The 19027-nt window shown below is 46.6% G+C and overlaps 1 protein-coding gene and 1 long non-coding RNA gene across 6 annotated transcripts in view; one reads left to right on the top strand and one right to left on the bottom strand.

Annotated features, from left to right (window-relative positions):
• The window catches only part of RNF220 (ring finger protein 220), a 218107-nt gene that overhangs the window by 27037 nt on the left and 172043 nt on the right, over window positions 1-19027 (top strand). The window lies entirely within an intron of this gene.
• Window positions 6119-12324, bottom strand: LOC146433816 (uncharacterized). 2 transcript variants are annotated; one of them, XR_014853717.1, is made up of 3 exons: window positions 12289-12324; window positions 9080-9265; window positions 6119-6355 (listed from the first exon to the last, which is right to left on the bottom strand). It is a non-coding gene; the product is annotated as an uncharacterized LOC146433816 (long non-coding RNA). The 2 variants fall into 2 exon arrangements; XR_014853716.1 differs by lacking the exon at window positions 12289-12324 and adding an exon at window positions 11209-12094.

Genomic DNA, 19027 nt, shown 5'->3' with positions numbered 1-19027 from the left:
TCAGCCAGGTCCAGGGAAGCACCTTCCTTCTCCTGGACCTAAGGAAAGAGTCGTATTTGCAGCCCTGTATTCAGCTTGCCAAACACAAAAGCCAAATAAAAACAAACGAATCGATGAATCAAATCCTGACTGTCTGGAACTGGGCTGCCAGGAGACACACTCATCCTGCTCTTCTGGGAGATCAAATTCACTACACAGATCAAAGAAAGAAGAGGAAAAGCTCTTCAAAAGTCAGGAAACAAAATCTCCTCAGCCTTCCTTTAAAGAAGGAAAGTTACTGGACTGCAGCCTAAAAGATCCAGAGGAGAAAGCATCAAAGGGAGGCTCTTAGTCACATGTGGCTCTGTGAAAGGTGAGGTCTGCTAGGTACTAGATGTCCAGTTTGAACTGACAAACTTCAGCTCCCAAAGAGCAGTCTCTTATCCTGCCTACAGGAGCTCTACATCCCCTTTTCCTAGGAAAAAAAAAAAAAGAGAAGATTAGAGTAAGGGAAAAAAGAAATTAAAAGGCTTGACAGGTTTATTCATAACTCCTTGGTAGTCCTGCAGAAAATGGAGGGCTGTTCCCTTTCTTCTTTTTGATTCCCATTCCAGTTGTGGCCTGCCTAAAACAAAGGTGGTGAGGGTGGTCAGGCTGGTCTCTCCTTAGGAGAGCAGAAAAGAAATCCACCCTCATTTGAGAATTGTGTGGTGAGTGGGCATTGCAGGTCGAGGAGCAGGAACATGTGCCAACTGCCGATAAGGCCAGAAGTTCAGAGCTTAAACTGAATCCCTTCTGTCAGCTGTTATATTCTAGCATGGAGGTGACAGAGCAGTGCAGAAGACTACCTAAGCAGTGGGGAGCACTGATGAGTTTCAGGAGCAAATGAAGCAGAATTATTTCAGGAATGCATCAAATTTAGCTGTTTCTGTTTTTGGACATAAAGAGATAACCTCATATTCACCCTTCCATTTCTGCATGATTTTGTGACTGTCCAGGTGTCAGGTTCCCACTGTTGTGCAGGCATAAGGTGTAGAGCATCAGATGTTCTCTCCGAAATGCACTCCAGTTTCTGTAGGAGTTCAATTCTGAGGAAACGTGGTGGGTGGGGAGATGAACAAGAGGCACAGCAGGTTAAGGTGCAGGATCAGCAGCTGGCAGCGAAAATGGTTCCAAGTAATTTTATCAGCCCATGGTCAACCAGAAGAAGGGAGAAAGCAGTTCCTCCCTCAGAAGAAAAGGAAAGGAGATGCAAAGAGAAAAAGTGTGAACAAATTGTACAGGGATTGGAAGCAGGAAGCACAGCTAGAAAGGTGGCCCTCATATCTTTCAAATTGAGGAGCTGCAGGAGTAGTGACCTCAACCATCTAGTTGAGTCACCTGTCCAAAGAACTCCCGAACTCCAAATGCTGTGTGTAGCTACCTGAGGATGACCACTCGTTCATATGTACCAAGGTCTCAGCAGAGAAAACTTCAGGGCTTGGTATGGCAAGATGCTTCAGCCTGTTATCTCTGTTATCTCTATTATATCTGTTATCTCTCTTTTATTGGTCTGGCTGACCCAGGGTGATTTCAACGCCTAACTGGGATTTCGTGCAGTTTGTTTTAGTTTTGTATGACATTGTTTAGTGTTTAAAGGTTATCTGTGTTAAAATTTTTAGTGTTGTATTGATTGACCAGTCTTTTCTTACTTGTTGCTGAAGATGAGAATGAATTGAAAAAAGATGTTCCCAATTCCTCCACCAAACTGGAGCACTCTTCACTAGGGATAGCTGGCAGTTTTCTTCCAGCATTTTTCCTCTGCTGCCATCTTGCTATGTGCAAACATGCTCACAAGGCATGGGCTTCTTCCAGGATTGCATGATATGCTTGCAACTCACATTTGCACATTGCTGTGTATTGCTTCCAGTGCAACTTCTGCTTCTGGATATGTGCACCAAGGTTTTAAAAAATCCAGCCATAACCAGTGTGACGTTCTTGAGCAAGGTATTTGTGTGGGGAAAGCAGGTCAGAGACCACAGGAGGAAGCTCTGCTTTAGTGTAGCCTAAGCAGGGTCTTGCCAGTGCTACCTCTGCTGCAGAGAGCAGAGCTGTGTTGACAGACCATGCATGTTCATCCACTGGAAGGTGGTGTCCTTTGGGGAACTGCAGTAAACCAATTCTGTGACAGCATCTGTTGCAGATTTGGTCGTTTTTTACTCTTTGAATAAGTGGAGGGTTCCTCGCTGCCCCGGGTGTGTTCCACTAGGGTTGGTGTATGTGACCCTGCCGAGGAGGATGCATTGGCCCCACAAAGCATGGCTGGGATGCTGCTGTCATATCTCCTCTCACCCCTTTACTGTGTATATTGATATCCACATTCCTCCATTTTAGTGCTTTAGCAATCATGATGATAAACAGCACCATAACAATGTCCTGTGGGCACCTCTATCCATGTGCTGCAAGGTGCTACTTAAGTACCTGTGTTGTAGAGTATCTCCAGATGGGAGCTGGTTTGGGAGCTGTACCCCAGCACAGGGTACCTCTGCAGGTCATGGTCCGAGGAGGCAGGTGGGCAGCAGGCATGAAGTTCTGCCTCTCATCTTTCACTCTACCCACAGAGAGCTGGAAAGCACAAATTCTGTTGAGATTAAGTTATAATTTAAGGCAGTGAACATGTGCTCTGCTGGCAGCTATAAAGATTCAAATCATAAAGTTTTACAGTGGAATGGTTTCTGTAAAAGCATCGTTAGAAAGGCGGAATCGTGCCTTTAATTCTTACGACTTATGGGGCTGCCTGGTTTGTTTTGGTTTTAGTGGTGCTTAGTGTGACATGAGGTGGGGTCCCAACCCCATCTTTCCATTTAAAGTCAGGCCTTTCTTCCCCAGGCCCTGCTGTTCCAGTGCCCTGAGAAGGACTGGAGATGGTGCAGTTTTCTGTGTTCACCCCATCCATGTGAGTTTTGGGACACCTAATGTGTGCAGAGCTTTTGAACTAGCAGGAAGGAAGATAATCTGCATCATCAGGTGTGTGCTGCATAGTCATGGTGTGGAGCCTGGGGAAAACCAGGCTGGGATATGAGTATCTCGAGCATGTTGTATGTTCCCAGCTGAATTGTCAGCATGAGGTTAGGTTTGGGTTAGCCAACCTGAGGGCTGTGAGGCTGTTGAATCATAGAATCATGGAAAAGTTTGGGTTGGAAGGCACCTTAAAGATCATCTTGTTTCAACCCTCCATAGGCAGGGACACCTTCCACTAGACCAGGTTGCTTAATACCCTGTCCAGCTTGGCCCTGAACACTTCCAGAGATGGGTCATCCACAATTTCTCTGGAATATTCTTCCAAAGGATGGGTTCACTTCCTCATTCTTTCAGACTTTGAAGGTAAGTTAGACTTAGTCATGTCCCATAACATTGGTTAGCATCCAAAAGGAGGCACCAACACACGTTGCTTCGAGTTTTGGCAACATGCAGGGTGATATTCTCCACTTATAATATTTTTGCTCTGGTAGCATTGGAGTGGAGACCCAATTGCTTTCAGCAATGAGGGCTCCCAGGTCTGGACTTCGGAAGTGGCCTGACACAGATGGTGGAAATCTGCAGCTGCCACGTGAAAGGCGAATGAATTAAATCATAACATGAATAATACAGTCAATACAGCAGCCATGAGTTGTTTATTTTTATGTTAAATTCAATGCATTTTTGTTGCCCTCATATTTTTAGTGATCAATAGGCCAAAGATTTTCATATTAACAATACTCAGCTGCATTGTAGAAGTGGAGGGAAATGGGAAGTTTTGGCAGCTGGATACACACGTAAGCTTTTTGTCACCTCTTTGGGACATGCAGAAAGTAGTTTGAGATTATGAATAAGCATCATAGATATAGATATTTGCTGAAAAATCAGCAGTGAAATTGTTGGAGGTATTCCCATTTCAAAGATTATCTCCAACTCCCAGAATTAGCACCCCACTGGGGTGAGTTTTCTCCAGCAGCCCTCGCCCTGCGGTTGCAGCAAGATGTTTACAGGGGAAGGAACACAACACTAGTGTGACTACACTTGGTTCATCTTTCATTTTATTTATAAATTAAAGCACAGGGACTTATTCATCATGAAAATTAAGGTCGTTGGTGCAGGTGGTGTGTGTGTAATATTTCGAGCTTTGACCCTGTGTTCCGCTGAACTTTGCAGCTGGACCACTGGGTGAAAACGAGGGGGGAATTAAGCTCAGCTGTAAGTCAGCTGGGTTTGAAATGGGGGAGTTTTACGGTCCCAAGTCTTGGGATTTTATGAGATTCTGGCAAAGAGCTGGAATAGGGCACATGGAGATGGACATTTCCCAGCCTTCATCTGCAAAATGGAGGAGCAGACGGTTCAGCTGAAGTGCTGTCAGTATCTTATAGATAGAAAGGAGGCATTTAATCTGTTTCACTGGGTGGTGGAAGTGACTTCCCAGCCTTGGCTGGCAGCTGGTGGCTGGCAGTATTGCCTTTAAAGCTGAGTGTCATGGGATTAAATTGAGTCCTGTGGCATTATGGCCAAGTCTTGTCCTGCTTTTGAATCGTGCCTTTGCCGAGCCCATAGATCAGCTCGGCTCAGGCTGTGCGGTGGCAGTAACCCAGCATTATTGAACCTGTCCTCCTCGCTCTCCCAGGCAGTCACACGTGCGTCTGGCCAGATTTGCAGGACTCAGCAATGGACAGCCCGGGCCCCACTTACTCAGAGGAGCAGATCGATAACAGAGGCGGGTGATAGATGAGGAGAGTTAGGGATGGATAATCTGCTGAATTTACATGACCCAGGGTGGTCCAGGGAAGGCTTGCAGCTTTGCTGGGAGACTTTCAATAGGAGACAGAAGTTGCCTTAGTTTCCTGCTGCTGACTGCATTTTAAAAAACATTGTGGGGTCTGTTTGGGTGGGTGGAGGAAGCTGCCAATTGTGAGCAGAAAATAAAGAGGCATGTCCGCTCCTGCCTCCCGGGCTGCATCCCCCAGCCCTGCCCAAAACAGCCGAGCTGGCACTGCAGGAAAGGGACCAATGCAGTGCCATGCACCCATCCGCCCATGCCATCAGGCTCCATCTCACGAGGGAGGGTCAAGAAAGAACAAAATACTGCCAGGACAAGGAGGATGTGTTTTGAGATATTATTTAGATACCAATTTGATACCTGCATTAAACTGGCGGTGCTGACTCACTTGGTAAGAAGCAGAGGGTTTCAGCCCCAGAGCTCTGTATTTCTAATACCTAGTTAGCAAACACACCATAAAAACAAGCACCAGCAGATAGAATAGAGTAGCAAAAAGCTTTACTTTTAAATAATAATAATAATAATAATAATAATAATAATAATAATAGAAAAGATCCCAGCTTTCCAGTCCCATTGATACTGGAGAGTGGAGTTTTAGGGCTTAATCCAATAAAATACTGCTAAATGCCTTCTGCCATTACCACGGAGCATATGCCAAGGGCCAGCTTTTGGGGAGTAAACTTCCCTTGAAATGAGGCTGCCCTGTAACTGTTTACAGTGGTGTCTTCCTTTTGTCTTACTTCGTTTGATCTTTCACAGAAGCATCTGGTCTGGCCTTTGCTGAAGACACCACACTGGGCTGGAAGGACTGCAGGTCACTACTTCTACCCACAAGTGACATCTCTGGTGTCCATAAAACTATAACCTTCCTGCTGGCTGGACTGCACTGCTGACAGACCAGCACTCTTTGATTTAAGTGGTTTAGCTTTTTTTATAATGTGTGTATGTCACTTGGTCTCAGGTTCAGTTTTTGGCAAGAAATAATGTTTACAAAGCCTCTAAAGGAAATAAAAAACCAAAACAAACAGTTTTTTGAAATAAAAATGTACAGTAATCTTTTAAAAGCCAACCTTCCTCCTTTCCTTTCATCTGTTCATCTTGGAGCTCAGGCCTTGCAGTATGCACAAAATACTAAAAGATAAGGCAATGCAGAGTGACTGGAAGCAAAAGTGAGGACAGGAAAACTGTTTTCAATATGCAGACTGATAGAAGAGCCCAAATTCTGGATAGTAGAAAATAAAATACATTTTCATTATTCTTCCCAGTGCAACAATCACAGAAGTTTCTAAAAAATATAAAAAAGAGAGATTATTTTTTTAAAAATACATATGATTTTAATCACAGTATCTTTATTATTTTACTGAATTAGAACCCAGTCCTAAAGTTAGATCTATTTTGGATGCAGCTGATTGAGAATCATCTTACTCCCTCTGATATGAGGAGGCCTTTGCTGTCTGTAGAGTTTGTTCCTCTGTATATCCAGCTGCAGGGTTGATGTCTTGTGATGAGATGGTCCTCTTCTGCTTGCAAATACCTGTCTGCAGGGAGAGTGAGTGTTCCAGGGTCTAGGATCTTCTGGGGGGAGCAGTGCTGGAAAAAAAGCAGGACACTAAGAGTTGCCTTGTGCAGAAGTGCACAGGGCTATGTGGATGTAAAATCGCTCATCAGTGTCTTCACACCATGCAAAAATTGCTGCTCTAATGCAAAAAGACCCTAAAAGCACTGATTTTAAAGGCTTTTCTCCTTCCTTCCTTCCTTCCTTCCTTCCTTCCTTCCTTCCTTCCTTCCTTCCTTCCTTCCTTCCTTCCTTCCTTCCTTCCATCCATCCATCCATCCATCCATCCCATGGGCGCAGGGAGAAAGCATAGCCCAGCAGTGGGAGATGTGCTTTTGTGCCATAGCAAACCACTGCAGCATTGGCGCTGGGGGCAGCGTCAGAGAGGAATGGGCTGTTCTGCTGAACAAGCTGTATTTATAGCAGAGAAGTCTTGAGAAGGCAAAACTTCATGTTGCAAGAGATGTTCTTGCACAGCTGTGTCTCTGTACATGTTATGTAGCGATACATTGGCATATATATTTGTATGCAAACATAGCGTTCATGTCTTCCAAAAAATCACAGGCGTGGACATATCTGGATGCACGTACACTCACCCAGAACGGTGCCTTCATACATTTGTGTTTATCAAGTAGGCTTAATACAGGGCAAAGTTCCCTTTGCTTTCTGCTTCCTGACATTTCAGGGAGAAAAATGTCCTGCCGTAGCCTCAGGAAAATAACTGAGCTAATAACTTGAAGAAAAAAATATCCAGGATTGCTTCAGTTAAGGAATTAGCCTGCCTTGCTTCTGCAATAAAGCTCCTCTCCCTCTCCCTGTCAGCCCTGGGTACCCTCCTTGCTCGAGTTTTAATTCTAGTCTCTAATCTCAGCCGCTCCTGTGATAAATTAATTGTAATGATAGAGGCCCCAGTTACGAGGTCTGCACCGTTTGCTTGTAATCTGAGCGACAGGTTTAGGGCCTGCTTTATTTAAGATGCGAGGGTAATTACATGGGAGTTAGCATATGCAGGCAGGGAGATATGATTCATTCTACCAGCGACGGCCATGACACAGCTGTTTGTCGGATAAAATAGAGGAACCGTGTTGTTACAAAATGTTCCCCTTATTATACCTCATTAAAAACAAGGCTGCGATAAGTCAGACCTGGCAATGAATAAAATGTATTGCCCCCTGTAAAAGCTGATAGGAGAGAAAGAGGGTCTTCCGAGCAGGCTTCGGTCATTTATTTATTTTTTGTTCTCTTTCATGCTCTCTCTTCTTTCTTTCCCTCTGGTTTTCTGCCTCGCACTGGCTGCTGGTGGAAAGAAAAGGAATGTTTTCTCTTGCTTTCTCTTCTTTCTTTTCTTCTTTCTTCCTTTCTTTGAACCTGCCTGTGCCCTCCCCTTCTGGGAGCGATCGCCGATAAGGCAGGGTCGGGCCAACGGCAATTAGCGAAGCCTTTGGCAGGGAACAAAAGGGGAGATTTGTTCCCATCGGCCTAACACGAGTTGTGCCTCTTCACCTTGCCTGAATGCAACAGGCTGAGAGGGATGGCGAGGTCCCTCTCCAGCCCAGGGGACGGGGCCTTCCCAGGCAGGTTATTTAAAAAAAAAAAAAAAAAAAAAAAAAAAATTAAAACTTTCCGTAGATAAATGCTTTTCTTCTTTTTCTTTCCCTTTCTTTTTAAATAACCCAAGAAGTGTGAGGTGATTCTCTCCCTTTTTCTCTGTGGAAAAACAGTGAAAGTTTAAACAATAGAAGCCAAAAGTGGGGGAGAAGGCCACAAGTGACTCTGAGAGCCCATCAGGGTGAGATGGATAGAAAGGGTCTCTCTGAACTGGCATGCTGGAGCAGAAGCATAAATCCGTCGCCTCTGAGAGTGCTGGGGTGCGGGAGTTCAAAGGATGGCTTTCACTCTCTCACCAGTGCTTTTTCCTTTGTGCACACTTTCAGCTGTCAGACTTGGTGGGTTGCAAGCATTCCTGCTTATTTATTTATTATTTTGGTGTCCTAAGGATACAATGTTGACTTCTGTCTTAAATTTTTTTTATTATTATTCTGGGGAAGATAGAGTAGTTTTAAAGTAGTAGGAGCAGTGAGAGGTCTTGCCCGCTCTGGAGGGCTGTCATTTGGGAGAGAGGCAGCCACCAACTTGAGCAGAGCTCAAGGCAGGCAGCTGTGGCCTTTTGGACCTGTTTGTATGGGTTGCATTAAACCAAATGACGTGTGTCTGGGTTTTTCTAACTTTTTTTTTTTTTTAACTCTGATCAATACGTTCAGCTGCCTCTTCTCAGACCATTTGCTTCTCTCTTGCGTATGTTGTTCCTTTCTTCCCACAATAGCTGAGATGAATGAATAAGGCTGATTGATAGATTTGCTGGTTTATTTTTAACTTAAGCTATTGAGGGAGATTTGTAAAAGTATCATAATTTCTCTGGATGGATATTTAAGTTATAAACACTGTAACATTTGGCTAACAAGATATTGAGCTGCGTTCAATTTAAAAATTAGATGCAATATCTTAGAAATAAATTAACTGAAGTACCAGACACAGCAAGTTATTCCCTTTTTAGGTTTGTTCCCTTGGGAATGAGTCTTGTCTGTAAAAATGCATACCTGGTTTGTATTCAAAACACCACGTTTTTGGAAGGGTGAGTAATTTCTTGCCCTGGTTATTGGCCTCTGTGCTGTACCCCAGTCCTGTGCTGCTATGTGGCAGGTGATGGGTGTTAGCAGTGGGTTCAGGAGTGACAGTGATAGCAGAAGGCATTGCAGTACCATGGGTGATCATCATGCTGTTAAACCAGTTAGGGACTTAGGATGGCAGAGCCAGTGTCCTGGGCAAAGAAGAGCAGATTCCAGGGTGTAACCTGTGTTGATGTTCCACTGCTTCTCACAGCTTCTCCCATGTCAGCTAAAGGAGACACAAGTACTTCCAGGTCTTTCCTCTGTCCGGTGGTAGCACTGTAGTGGAAACAGCGATTTCTGGGTTAGGGGCAGTGTCAGCTCATGGCAGTAATGGCAGTACTGCTATTTGTGCACCTGCTGGGCTTTACAAGCCCCTTTTAGCTGTAGGGAGATCAGTGCTGGGGACTCGTGAAGAGGCTGTTCACATCTCCTTGATCCAAGGACATGGGGTACAATGATGAAAGGCCTCTCAAGGCAAAACATCCCAGGCCCATGTACAAGAGTCTACAGCATTGCCATGGATGGCAGTAGCTGCAGGTTTCAGGATGACACTGAAGGCTGATATTGGAGTGTTGGGGAGAAGCTGAGTGCAGTATAGGCAGCTCTTGGACAGTTTTTTCCAAATTTCTGTGTTAACCACACTTTACCAGACTGGCTTGCTTGTCCCCTCCACTCCTCTTCCCACTTCTGTATTGATCTTCTGCACCAGTTCTCCTTTCTGAGAAGATCTTGTTTACAGAGATGTAATGAAGTGTCTTATTTCCAAATAAAATCCCGAACAAGCAGGAGTAATGGTTCACAGATTCGACCACTCCCACACTAGTAATTTACTAAAATTAAAACTTAATTAAGCCAGGCTCACTCAAAGGTTTTGCATAATTTAGTAGTCTGTCTTGGATAGCCATGGAGCTGTACAGGCAGGCAGCTGAGTCAGGAACCAGGTCTGTCATCCAGCCCTGGAGTCAGAGCTATTACTTGGCAGTTTGTACACCTATTTCTTCTCACTTGTAAGATCTTAGAGCTTAAAGAAGTGAGCTAGAATCACTGCCTCTCTTTTGCTGAGGGGGTAAATGAGATCCAGAGGAAAGCATCAACTGTGTAGGCTGGTGCTGTGGTGCAGCCTGATGTCTGCACTCCCTCTTCCTTGTTCATGCATCACATCAGCCATTCTCAAGATTTTAAAAAATGGATCATCATGCAGTAGCAGCATCTGCACTGGTACTGCTGAGGGACACAACTCACGTTTTAAGGTCACATCATGCGGGAATATGTCACTTTTGAGCACAGGACCACTTAGTGTCACTATGGGGTTGACACCTTGGGACAGTGTACAGCCAGGTTGTGATGACAGTACCCATAGGACTTGCTGTTATGGATTAGGGCTCCTGTGCAAGAAAGCATGAAACAGGGAGGAGAGCTGCTTCCAAAGATCTTACAGTCTAGGGAGGGAGGACAGGCAGCAGGAACAGTATTGAAGGAAAAATGGAAAGACTTGAGGTGTCTTAATGGAGCAGCAGCAGAAGTGCTGGGGAGCATGCAGGAGCAAAGACCAAATCGATGGGCTGCTATCAGTGTTTGTTATGCTGCACTGTCTCCCCGCCCCAGGAGATGCCCTGTCACAGAGCCTGCTGTTGAACAGGGAAGAAATCTTTGTACCCACAGTTACTTGGTTTTTTTTAGTTCCCTAATGGAAAGGGACAGCTTTTATCACTGGAGCCTGCTGCCTCTGAGAGAGCTTTAGAGAGTCTTGAGAGTAGAAATGCCAAGACTCTGTGATCCTGTGAAATGGCGTTGGTGGAAGTACCACTGTGGGAGGTGGGTAATGTCAGAAACCTATTGCTTAGTCAATGAGTTTTGCTCTTCTACTGGGTGCAGGTTCCCAACTGCATCAGATACACCTGAGCACCCCTGTGGAGCACTAAAACCTGTCATCTCAGTTGTCCCATAGTCAACATGGGGACAATGGATGGGAACTGCCCAGGTGGGTCAGCCCAACAGGCCATAGGAGTGCTGGTGCCTTTCTAGGGCCTTTGACAAATGATGGCTTGGCTGCAAAGGATGGATGAGCTAGTGGAATTGGCTTCCCACAGAACCATGCATGAGCGGGACTTACAGAGAGGATGTGACTTCTCTGCAACGGGAATATGGAACTAGGGAAGGTGTTTGGGAAGGAAAAAGAGAGCAACTGTTTAGCTGAATGTGCAAAGAGGGGAGCTCACCTCAAAAGGAGAACCCTGAAATGTCTGTCCCAAAGGTAAGGGAGCTGCAGAACTCAATGGCTGGACCATGAGCGTTTAATGGGACACCCAGGACTGGTGTGGAGGGGAGGGACACCAGCGAGCTGCGAGGTTAAGGATCACCCAGAAGATGCCGGCTCAAGAGCAGGGGGGGTACAGCAACAAAAGCCGTATGTGTGTGTGTGTAAAACCAAAGGCCAGCCCTCCCCTCCCCCTGGCCCCATAGAAACGCACGGGGGGCCGGAGAGGCAGGTGAGTAAATCACCAGCCCGGCTCCATCAGCGCCGGGCTCCTCTTTGTGTGCCGCACAAAGGCGGGGAGCGGGTTATTTTGGGTGCGTGCGGGTGTGTTGTGACGCTCGGGACCCCCCCGGCCGAGGACGAGCGGGGCGCGGGCAGCGGGAGCGGGGCCCCCGCCGGGCTGGGTGCCCCTTGTCGCTGGCCCGAACCCGCCCCGGCCAGACAATGCCGAGGGTGGGCTGGGGGAGGCTTTTGTCTCCCAGTTTTATACACTCTCTTTTCAAGGTGGGGAGGAGGGAGAGGGGCTGAAAAAGTTTTTGAATTTCAATCAGGTTGGGCTTTGAAAGCCTTTCGCTTTTGTTGCGGGGAGAGGAGGGGAGGTTTACATTTCAGCTGAGCCTGGTGGCCGGGCGCTGGGGAGGCGAGGGGGAAGGGGGGGCAGCCTCTTAAATGACATCAGTTTGGCTTTGGGGCTAGGCATCCAAAAAAAAGTGTCATCCCAGTGCCTGCGGATTTGGCAGGCACAGGGAGAGGGTGTCGCACGGGGACTGTGAGACACTGCTGTGGTGGCTTTCTCAGTAGCTCCGAGAGAGGCATGTCCACCCGAAGAGCTGGGTGTGACACACAAGCCCGCCTGAATGGTTTGTCCTCGCGAAGCACTGGCCACCCCCCACCCGGCTCGTCCCCCCCACATCGGTGGTAGCTTTGACTTGCGTAAGCTGGCGAAGAATGGACCCACCGATGCCTAGAAATCCGCCTCCTCCCTCCTTCCCTTCCCACCCCTTCTCCCCGTTTCTGAGGGGTGTAATGGAGCAGATCTTACAAGGAGCAGCTGCCTCTGCCCCCGTGCCTGCCTGCCTTGCGCTCTGCTTTATGACATAGGGGTGAAAGGGGGGCACGGGTGCCTGGTGCCGCCCAAGATACCATGGCTCGGGTCCTCTTTCCTGTGCAGTGCCACAGCTGTCACCTCAGCACAGGCTTTGGGAAGGCTTGTTCAGCCGGAGGCTGAGGCACCCCTCAGTTGGGCACTGTGCAATTTCCAATCTCACAGCGCCGTGACGGGGTGAGAGCAGCACACTGAGACGTCCATGAGCCGGTTCATCTGCCTCTGCACCCTGCTCACCCCCTCCGCAGTGCAGAGGCAGCAGGGGATTACCCTCTCTGCATGGCCAGCCCTGGGGGAGAGGAGCATCACTCATTCCAGCCTGTCACCATCTCCAATAATGTGTTTCTTGCATGTGCTGATGCTGCTTTTGCCCCCCACCTACCCAGTGGTAGAGGGGCACCTGTACCAACTTCCCTGGTTGAATCAGATGGTGCAGATGGCCCTTCCTCTTTTGTGTGTGGCGGCATTTGGCTTTCCCATTCAACTGCAGAAGAGCTTGTTTTCCTTTGTTTTGGGTAGACTTAAGAAAAACACAAACCCGCACTTCAAGAGCTCTCCTAAGGGACCATTCAGCTACATGTTTGATATTAAAAATCAAACACTGCCCTCTTCTAGTTGCTGCAGTTCTTTGTGAGACAAACTTGGAAATAAAATGTGGAAGCTCTCATGGAAAGAGTATGCTTTCACATGATGATTTTCCATTTTTGAGGCAAATCCTTAATTTTAGAGCACAGATCCCAATTCTCAGGCCATAGAAAGAGTGGGATATTTCTGGTTTAAAGAAAATAAACTCAACAACCTTCGGATTTTGATCAGAAACATTTTATGTCCCAGAGATGTGTGTGTGCTGCCAGACCAGGGTGCTCTTGGCAGTGAAATAAATTTTTCCTCTTGTGCATCCATCAGAAGCAGCAGAGCAAGGTGAGGAGAGGTTTCCAGGCGCAGGTCTTAGCTCTTAAAAAAGGAGGTCTCGTATTCTACAAATATAAAGAGCCCATGTCTTTTCCTCAAAAGTCAGAAGATCCAGAACTCCTGTCCTGCCCAGAGGCAACACCTTTTCCCTAGCCTTATTATTAATATAATCTGGGAGGAATTTCCACAACACAAAGAATGGTTTGAGATGCGTCTCGTTAATCCTGAGTCTGTCTTTTAAAGTTTAGTCTATTAACAAATATGGGCAGCCAAATGAAACCCCAGCAAAAAAGTGCTTGAGAGAGCTTACCAGCAGCATTGCAGTGGCTCTGTGAGGGTCAGGTATCCTCCATCGTTCCCCACTGTGTTTGTGCATTTTCAAGAATACATTAGTTTTGCCCCTGAAAAGTACTTACAAGCAAGAAATGCAAAATAGAAATTATTTTTCTTAGAGTAGTCTTGTTGTATGCCTTTTCTACCTGGTATGGAATTCTCTTTGTCTTTAAAACACTCTTAAAATTCACATTGATTGCCTTGAGAGTTATAAAGCAGCTTCAAGGATCACTGTGGTGCTTGGCACAGAAGCACACTGCCAAATTGTTCCTGCTTTCTATGTCTGATGTAAGCCCAGCAACTTCAGCAGATGGCTGAAAGGGAGGTATCCCTGTTCACCATCTCTGCATCAAACTGTCGGGCTGTTTTAGAAATCAGAAGAAAGTGTTGGTGGACAATGAAGACTGACCATACCTTTCAGGAACACCACCATAACCCAAGGGCATGCCTGCTGTTGACTCCTACATTAGGCAGACGTTGCCAGCAGCTGCAGCTGCTTCGTATCCCTCACCATAAGGAACTCCGGCAGTGACCCGAGGTTCTGTGGAAGACAGCATGCAGTGTCCTGCTTTCCATCTGTGTCTGTCACCCCCTGTAGCACCACAGAGTGGACATAGGAGCTGCTGCACCACTTTGGAGCAAGTACCCTGGTGTGCTGACACAAGGCTGGCATGAGTGAGGGCGAAGGAGGTACCTGTACTTCCCCAGGCTGCTGGGGTTGGCAAGGGTGGCACAGCCAAACCCAGGCACCCAGTGTGACCCAGCATTGCTCAGAGACAGAAGACTGTCAAGAGAGGGAAGGGTTCAAAAGAGAAACAGGTTTCGGGGAAAGTAGCTAGACCTTGAAAACAGAGGTGTTGAGATGCTTGTTTATGAAAATAGTCAGCAGAGCTTGAAGGGCAGCTTGTCTGCTGGTGGGACTGTGTGGATGCAGTGGTGAGAGGTGGAACTCAAGTAGGGTAAATGCCCTTTGTCCATTAACCTGATCCACAGCTGTGGAAAGTCCTGCCGTGACCCCTATTTATGTTCATATTTTATTTTTATCTATTTACCTCTCAATTGAAGCAAGATGGGACTGGATTTCTTCTCGTAGGGGACTCACATCTGGCCTCAGCTACATCCTGCAAGCGTTCAGGAGCTCCTGGTTCCAGCAGCATTGCACCAGGATTTATGCTGGCAAGGTGAAAGTCAGAATCCGGCCCTGCCATCCCTCCTCCTTCTTATAGGAACCTTTTTGGTTTGTGGCTTGCCCACGAGTCCCATGCAACCCCATTTTGCTGCTTTCTTCTTTGAAAAAAATCCCCACAATCTAATTTTTACTCCCTGGCTGGTCCCAAGGCCTGAGGTGTCACCCCAAAATAAAAATGTATCCTCCCTTCCCCAGGTCCAAGGAAGTTGTTTTCCTCTGCCTTCTGCAGTGCAGGTTAAGCCAGTGCCAGCTCTGGTCTCGGGAGATTCCCTGCAACCCCCACTTGCCTCGCTCCGTCGCCGGCAGCTTTTTCATTATTTATTTAATGTCTTGTACCGTAAATAATGGTGACTTTATGGTTATTAGGAACGGGTTAAGGTACATGCGGGCAGCACCAGGCTGCCTTCAAAAGGAACAGGCCCGGCATAAAATGTTGCGATAATTGCTTTACTGCTGAGTGCTTGGTCTTTATTTTGTGTCCGATTTGTCTCTTAAGCCAGCGTAACATTCTCCCCGCTGCAGGAGAATGCAGAGAGCAAATTGAAGGTCTGAGCGTGAACAATGCAACATGGTGCACTGCTGGGTTTTTCTTTTCTTTCCTCTTTCTTCGTTCCTCTCTCGACCTCCCTCCAGTCATCTCTCCTCCCCCTCCCCCTCCAGCCTCCTCTCCCTCTCTGCTGCTCTGACTCTTCCACCTCTTGGCACCCTGTTTATGGCAGGTGAGATGGGAGGTGGGAAGCTTGCAGGTCCTCTTCAAAAGCAAAGAAAAAAATATAACAGTGGAAAGTACCTTCTTATATGAACCCAGGCATGTCCTTCAGCCTGAAGCACATGTCCCAACCCAAGAATAATGATGGCTTTTCTATAGTGCTAAGGATACCCATGTGCACAGCAGCTAAGGATGCTCCTGGGTGCCACACCTGCTTGGCAGCTGCCTATGCACCAAATGTGCCAAGGAGGAGATAGGAGGGAACAAGTCATGGAGGCAGGTGGGCTTTTAAAACACATCTCCCAAGGTACTGGGGTCTGAAGCATGTTTGTGTTACCTGCTGTACATGATAGTTACCCTGTTAGAAGTAATTGGACATGGTGTCCTGGTTTCATTTGTCATTTTTCTGAGGTGAAGCTCCCCTTTCCCTCCTCTTAACCATGAAAGGCAGCTGTGGTTGCACTGCAGACACTGGGAGCATCCCTGGAGCAGAGCAGCCATGGTTGGTGCATCAGCCATCCCAGGGATTTGGTGGCTGACCCAGCTCTTTTTCCACCTGTATGCTCCTCCCTGGCCTTAAACCATTGGAATTGCTTTCCCCTAAGACTTCTTTTTAGTGGAGGTGGGGGGAGTCAAATGCCAGCCTGGTTTGTGCATGGCACTACAAGTCGGCTCTGGGCTGCTCCTGTGACCTTGAAAAAAACTGCTAATTTTTCCTGCACCTCAGTCATCCTGGCTGTGAAATGGCATCACTGGCCCAAATCTGCCTGAGTGTCCATTTAATAACTGTCCAGAACGTTGCTGTACCAGAGGGACAGAGATCTGTCAGATGCAGATGGAAGCGAAGGATGCAGTTTCTCATCTAATCTCTGGTTGTAGAAAAATCATTGCTTATTGACCTGGCCTTGTGGACTCCTCTGGAGTGTCTGAATCTACTTCATGATGGAGAAACTTCCTCTGGTTGGAGAGTCAGCAGTTTCCTGGTTATGCAGTATGTGCTGGCAGGATGAGATGGGGTGATGGGAGCCAGCCTGGTACAGAGCAGTTAAACAGTCCTTTTTTCATGCCTTCTTAGCAGTGCTGGGGACTGTGAAATACTTGCTTTACTAGGAGGAAACAGAGAAATGGGGTTCAATTGTGAAGGAGTTCACAGCCTTCTCCTGAATGCCCAACCAGGAGTTTTCCGAGAAGTTCAGAATCTCTCTCATTTGAGATGGGACCTTTGTGTTTTGAGATTCAGAATCTCTCTCATTTGTGATTGGACCTTTATGCCTGATCTACCTGGTATGGAGAATTTAAACCAAAAAATATCCCCCAGGCAGATGTCATCTTTGAAGAAGCTTCAGCATGAATTTTGCTCTGGAGTTAAGATTTGGCTGTTACCCCAAAGGCAAAAGCTACCTGCTGAGAAGTTCATGTGGGCAAAAATAGAACTTTTTGCTTTGCCGTGTCTTCCTGCTTTAGCTAGAGATATGACACTTACCGGAAATTTTAAATGAGGGATTTTACCTTTGCTGGGCCTCTGGAAAATATGATTAGCGGAGCAAATTATTGCACAAAAAAAAAGGTGGGTTTTTTTTTCTTTGCAAGGATCCAGGAATTATTTCAATCAGAAAGTGCTAATCATCAATTTAAGCTTAAGAATCAATGGGTCGTAGCCGTGGCAAAAGCCAAATCAATGCTGAATCTGACCCACGGATAGGTTTGGTCCCCTTTCTCACACTCCCCACCTGCCTTCCTTCCCCCTCCCCCTGTCCCCTAGAGCAGCGACTGAGGAATTAATAAGGCATAAGGGGAAATATGAATGAATTGGGCTGAGAGAAGGAAGAGCAGGAGGAAGGATTTGCTCTTTGTATCTGAACAGCTTTAATTAGCTGTTTCTTAGTCTCTTTGGTTTGGTTGCTTGTAAGGGTAATCCAGTTAAAGAGGGTGCCTTTCATCTCTGTTAGACTTTTCTCAGCAGAGAGGGATGGGTGAGCTGTTCTGGAGCATGGGGTGCTGTGGGCGGGTGGGAGCTGAGGCCACCCCAAACCCCAAATGTGATTGTTCCTACAGGACTGCCGCCTTTAAAAACAACTAAAATAACCCAACTCTGGTGCAGCCTTCTAGCTAGCCACGAAAGTCAGCAGTAAAATGGCCAATGTGCTTCTCTGGGCTTAATGTGTCCTGTTTTCTGACCCCGAAACGTTTTCTTTATGAAAGGATCAAGTTGGGAGCATTGTCCCAGCGCCTTGAAAAGAGCTGCACAGAATGCTCTTTTGTGTTAAGTTGCTTTTTTTTTTTTTTTTTTTTTTGAGCCACTGCCTGCTGTGTTTTTTTCCTCCCCCTCCCTTCTGCATGGTGGGGGGAGAGGCTGGGACGGACAGTGATACAGACAGAGACTGTCTTGATGAACCATCTGTGCCACAGTGTAATCCAGTGGAGCTGAAAAATTAAACAGCAGTTTCAATTAACTTTGTCTCTCTGGCTCTTTTTTCTTCTTCTTCTTCTTGGGGAGAAGTTTTATTTTAACCCTTTGGAATCCATTGGTATGGAGAGGATATCAGTGTGGGCAGGGCACCCATGGAAACACACACCTGAAATCAGGCAGGACAGTGTCCATGAAACTGAGCATCCTGTCTGGTGCAGGACACGCTGGCTGTGGTAGGGGATGGCTCAGCAGGGCATGTAATTTTGGAATAAATGGACCACAGGGGAACTTTTTCCTACTTGGTTGAAAGCGTGCATACGCCTTTAAAAAATGACACTGACAGTTTTTGTTTACTCTTGTTGCTGTAACCCAGGATGTGTCCATTATCCTGTTTAAGTGGGACTTTTTTCTCTCTTTGAATGTAGCCTCAGCCTTTTGGCAGGGAGTCCCAGCAGTTAACTGTGCGTTGTCTATAACTATTACCTTTTTATCAGTTATAAGGGATTTTTGCCATTCATATTTTTCATTTTTTCCCTTCTTCCTTTACCAGAGGAAAGGCGTAGTGGGCATTTTTTTATTAAAACTACTCCTGCTCCCTGTTTCCTGCATGTCCTTTGTGACCATTTCTATGTCTACAGAAAAGATACTTTCACTCTCTTTGGGAAAAAGGTTATTCCCGACCTTGAATGGTGGCTGTCATTCATATTAACATTTCTGTTTGCAGCAGAATTGGCATGGGACTCAGAATCCCTGCCACTGGTGCATGTGTGGGTTACCCAGCTTGTGGCTACCTTGGCTTTTTTTGGGGGAGAATCCTGCCTTTTCCCCGTTGATGACTCTGGCTGTCTTGTGTGCATTTAGAAAGCTCAAAAAGGTTGCCGACCAGTCATTAAACTCAGAGTATTTGCTCTTTGGAGGAGGGTCCCTGTGAGTGGTGTGTTAAATTGTGGCCTGAAGACGGTCCTTAATTTGGGAGCTGTTTCTAGCGAGTTACTGGACACTGATATGGGGATTTGCTCATCTGTAATCCCCATGGCCATCTTTCGGCCTCTTTGAGAAACATTACCAGTGTTTAGCCCTCCAGTCCCCTGGAGTAGCAAGTTGTGATAATACTCATACTACT

The sequence above is a fragment of the Lichenostomus cassidix genome, chromosome 8, assembly GCF_008360975.1.
Source record: "Lichenostomus cassidix isolate B80296 chromosome 8, HeHo_3.0, whole genome shotgun sequence".
Taxonomy (NCBI): Eukaryota; Metazoa; Chordata; class Aves; order Passeriformes; family Meliphagidae; genus Lichenostomus; species Lichenostomus cassidix.
This window is presented reverse-complemented; position numbering and strand designations above follow the sequence as displayed.